Raw genomic sequence first — 5015 nt, 5'->3', positions numbered from 1 at the left:
GACTCTGTCTCAAAAAAAAAAAAAAAAGCTGGGGTCTAAGTTCCTTCCCCATGCACTCTGATTGAACCAGCTCATGTCTCTCCACATTGGTCATCTGGTTCCAAACAGCAAGGAGCACTGGGGAAAACGCAGCCCAGGGCATAGAAAACAGTGGGCGTTCTGAAGCCATTATTTGGAGTCTAAGCCTCATCTCTGCCTCTCACTGGCTGTATGATCTCAGGCTGGGACTTTACCCTCCCTGAGCCTCAAGGTCGCCATCCGTAAGATATGCTTCCCTCCCAGAAGGCGCTGGGGATGGGTGATTGTACATGTAAACCTTCGGCTGCCTCTGATTCCCAGCAGGTAGGCTAGGCTCCAGGACCACCTGTCCCCTCTAGGGAGTCCAGATGTGAGTAAACAAGGGTAGGGAGGCTAGCCCCCCAGACGCAAGCAGCCTTGGATCCACAGTACCAGCTTTGGGGGCTATTCTGGTCCCAATTCAGAATTCTTGGCTCCTGGCTCAATGGGCTTTGTCCCAGAGATGTAATTTCTATTTTGATTCCATGTGACATTTAATGAAATGGCTTTCAGACACCACGCAGTGTCTGAGTTATGAAACCACAACTTCCGGATCTTCAACGCACCTCACGATGACAGGACCCCTCTTGCTGCTTCCAGAGCTGCCCCAAGTCTCTTGAAGCCTGGGTGAGGACTGCCAAGGTGGCATCTTCACTCCAGAGTCCCTGCCCCAGGCCCACTGCCTGGCACTCGTGTCTCTCTCCTGGTTAGACTCTGACTGACAGCAGCCCCTGCCTGGGCTCCTGCCTCAGTCTCCCGCTTGCCAATCCAGTGTGCTGTTCTAACTGCAGATCAAAAATATTCAGGGAGACAGGAAGCCAATGTAGAGGCTTGCAAACAGCATTGTTCAAAGAACAAATGAGCCGGAATAGAAGCAGAACAGAACACACCAGAAGGAGCTGCACACGGCAAGGGCGACTGCGACTCACAAGCCCAGGATGTCAGTATGCACGCTAGGTCTCTATTTGCGTGAACCGGAGGAAATTTTGAATGACACTGCTCTAACCCACCACCAGGCCACTCCCCAGTTACAACTTTTAGGATGGACTTCAGACCCCTCCTGAAAACCCCTCCAGACCTGGCCCCTGTCTACCCACCCACCTGGCCCACAGCCGGCCCCCACAACACTGAGCTGCTGGCTTCTGCAAACTCTGCCAGGAGCTCCCACACCTGCCTGGAATGCAAGAGCCTCCCTCCTCCCACAGGCCTCCTTCCCACAGCCTCCACTCTCCCACAGACTCCTATCAATCCTTCACCTTTCAAGGGAAGGGCCACCTCCTCTGTGGTGTCTCCCTGATTCCCAGCCTTGGGGGGTCCCGACCCATGCTCATGCTCCACTTGCACACTTTGCATAACGCCATCACCCCTGCCAGCCTGGGGGTCACTATTGCTTCCATGCCTCCCTGCCCTTCCCCAGTGGACAGCCGGGACTTCCCTCTCGGGGGCTGGCTAAGCCCCTGGGTGCTCGCTGTGGTACCATTTGCTGACAGCAAGTGTGGGCTGACACTGGGACCCCTCCCAGGTGACCCTCTTCACATGCTGACCCTCCCGGGGCAAAGATGATCTCCTAGGTTCTATAGAAGCAAAGATATAAATATTTCTGGAGCCCTTCCGTTCCAAAGGAAGTGAAAGTCCTATAATTTCTCAACAACTTGGCTATTAAAAATAGGAATTCCACCTACACGCCGGAACAGTTTGCCGGGGATGGTGGAAGGGCCAGAATCGTGAGGTCACACATGTTTTCAGAACTGAGAAAGCTGCTGGGCCCAGACGCTGAGCGCTGTCAGAAGGCAGGCAGCTGTCTACAGCTGGTGCTACAGCCCCGAGGCCCCAGAAATCTCTAGAACCACAGGGACGCCAAATGGTACTCTGCCAAGAGCTTCTCAAAACTCACTTCCCCACCACATTGTGAACATCTGCACAGCACAGGTTCCAAAGAAAACTGAAAAGGAAATCATGCATCAGCAAGCAGATATGACACCTCACCTTCGACCTCGGAAGTGTGGGAGATGCCTTGGGCCCGGCTCCTGCTGCCACCTCCTTCCACTTCCGTCCTCAGAACACAGTCCCGGGCCAGCCCAGAGCTGGGGTCCCCTGAGGATTCAGTCTTCCGTGTTCATCTTCTGGCCCTCAAGGCCTGAAGCTCCATCCTTCCACCACCCCTTTAGGTTACAGGAGAGTCCTCAGCAGGCGCTGTGCGTGAACAGTGACGGCGAGGCGGGCATGCATTCTGTCAGCATCCACAGCCACTCGAGAGACAGCCTGAGTGGAGACAGGAGAGGAGGGGGAAGGGGAAGAAAGTGGGCAGAAGGGCCAGGCACGGTGGCTCATGCCTGTAATCCCAGCACTTTGGGAGGCTGAGGCAGGCAGATCACGAGATCAAGAGATCGAGACCATCCTGGCCAATATGGTGAAACCCCGTCTCTACCAAAAATTCAAAAATTAGCCAGGTTGTGGTGGTGCGTGCCTGTAATCCCAACTACTCGGTAGGCTGAGGCAGGAAAATCGCTTGAACTCAGGAGGCAGATGTCGCAGTGAGGCGAGATTGCACCATTGCACTCCAGCCTAGGCGAGAGAGCGAGATTCTGTCTCAAAAAAAAAAAAAAAAAAAAAGTGGGCAGAAAGTGGGCAGAGGAAGCAAGCCCCACTGATGCCCCCCACTCTGCGGGCCAGAGGCTCCAGTCATGGTCTCAATAGGCCCCGCCAGTGCAACCCGCATGTTCCCGCGTCAGACACAGCAACTTCCCCTGAGGGTGACTTACTCGCTCATGCATTCAACAACACTACGAGTGCCCAGCCAGGTGCCGGCTGAACCCACAGTGAGGACATAGACCCCATCCCTGCCCACAGGGCACTCACAGCTGGAACAAGCCATCAGAAGCATGTATCATTCTATACGCTTTTGATAGCAGGAAAAAGTGGAGTGCTAAACACCCGGGGCCATGAGGGCAGGGAGGGGCCCGAATCTGGCCTCACTGGGTCTGAGGAGGCTGCTAGGGAAAGTCACCTCTAAGTTGCGACCTGAAGGATCAGGAACGGGTGGGTGGGGACAAGGTCCAGGGTAACAGAACAGCCTGTGTGAAGGCAGGAGGCTGGAGGATGTTGTGTTTAAGAAGCTCAGGCTCAGGGAGGTTCAAGGCAGAGGTGACCCGGGAGCCCGCAGGTACCTGGGCTCAGGTAGGGCAGAGAGCTGCGGTGAGGGAAAGGGGCTCACACGGCACAGCCACACGGTCTGAGGTGCTGCCCGAGAGACCGTTCCAGATGCTCTGTGTGCAATGGTCTGGGGGAGGGGGAAGGCGAGGGGGAGGGGAGCCTGGCCATGCTGGGGGCCTGAGCCCTGGAATAGGAGGGGGATCTCAGGACCGCACTGCCTGGGGCGTGCGGCGAGGGGAACGGGAGGCTGAAGGCTCCCCCGCCTGGCCACACGTAGAACAGCAGGGGCTGGCAGGGCCTGGATTTCTGCCGCGCGGGGATCGGGCAGGGGTGCGTGGGGGCGCTGTTCACTGAGGTAGGGAACAGCAGGTGATAGGCCCAGCAAGCCACCTCCAAGGCGGCGCCTCTTCCCCCACCGTGCAAGTTGCCATCATTTCTCACCTGGAAGCTGCAACCGCCTCCCACTTCCACTGGCGCACCTGACACGCAGAAGCAGGGGTGTCCCTTTCAAGACGGAAGGCTGATCAGACCTTCCCGAGCCTCTCGTCCCCTTAGAAATGAAATCCAGACTCTTTACCTGGGTCTGCAGACCTGCCATGTACACACCCTCTCCCCTCTGACCCGCCCATCTCCCAGCCCTCACTCTGCTCTGACCACTCACAGACGCGCCTGCTACAGGGCCTTTGCTCTTGGCCACTCTCTGCCTGAAACACGCTTTCCTCCCCTAACCATGTGGTTGGTCCCCATTTCCTGCGGTTTCCTCTCGTCTCCCCACATAAAAGAGAACAGGGCATCGCCCGCCCCTTCCTCCCTGCTTTCCTGGTCTTCGGAGCTTGTCACCCTCTGACTCACCACACTCTGGGCGGGTGATGGTCTCTGTCTCCCCGAGGGCGTGGACTCCATCTGCTCAGCACTTCCTGGACTCCCAGCACCTGCCGCAGAGAGCACAGGACGGCTCAGTGACTGTGTGCTGGAGCAGCCGCCTCCCAGCCCGCGACCCGGGCTATAGCCGACTCCCGTGGCCTTTTTCCCATGCCTGGAACGGTACCCCACCCTCACCTGCTCTTTCCTTCCCAACAAGAACAGGTCGAGGGCTCTTGCCCTCCTTCCAGCCACTCTTCTTCCCAGAGCTAATCACATCCTCCTCCCTCCATGTGAGCTTGGAACCCTTAAGCACATGGGCTCTTGACTCCAAAACCAGACACCAGGCCTCCTCCATTCCAGCACAACCACAGATAATATCCGATGTCCACCACTGCCCAGGCCTCTGCTGGCAGTGACCAAGGATGCAGAAGCAGAAGATGCACGCCCGCGAGGGCTGCCAGTCTCCCCGGAGAGGACACGCTAACATGGGGACGACATCCTAGCACAGCACAAGATGCATGTCAGTGAATGGAGCTAGGTGGCACCAACTCTCTGAAGCTCCGAATGGAACACAGGGGTCGGGGGTGGGGTGAAGGGAAGATGGGATAGGAGGTGACAGTTTTGCCACCTGCAGACTTAACACGAGTCCCAGAGCACATAGCTGGTCAACAGCAGAGCTGAGCCTGGCTGGGTCCATCAGGCTCAAAGCCAGAGGTTTCTGAACTCAGAATGCCCCCCACTGGCCAACTCCTTTGGACAGAAGCAACTGACTCCCACCTCACCACAAAATCCCAGACTCCTAAGCAACTTCCAGAGGCTAAGCACAATAGTGGGCAGACACACAACTCACAACATGGGGCCCTGCACATACATGACAGCAACATAGGCAAGACGCAGCCCCAGCCCCCGGCTCACAGGAGCTTGGGCCACCAGCCTCCACA

General features: G+C 57.0%; 1 long non-coding RNA gene across 1 annotated transcript in view; it reads right to left on the bottom strand.

Annotated features, from left to right (window-relative positions):
- LOC119470990 overlaps positions 1-4144 on the bottom strand; it is a 9103-nt gene extending 4959 nt beyond the window's left edge. The window contains exons 1-3 of the long non-coding RNA XR_005199979.1: positions 4063-4144; positions 3652-3760; positions 2044-2319 (exon numbers count right to left, since the gene is read on the bottom strand). This is a non-coding gene — a long non-coding RNA (uncharacterized LOC119470990). The remainder of the gene's footprint in view (positions 1-2043; positions 2320-3651; positions 3761-4062) is intronic.
- Between the last annotated feature and the right edge of the window lie 871 nt (positions 4145-5015).

Source organism: Cebus imitator, unplaced genomic scaffold (assembly GCF_001604975.1).
Source record: "Cebus imitator isolate Cc_AM_T3 unplaced genomic scaffold, Cebus_imitator-1.0 Scaffold1, whole genome shotgun sequence".
Classification (NCBI taxonomy): Eukaryota; Metazoa; Chordata; class Mammalia; order Primates; family Cebidae; genus Cebus; species Cebus imitator.
Note: the sequence above shows the minus strand (reverse complement) of the source record. Positions and strands in the feature narration are given on the sequence as shown.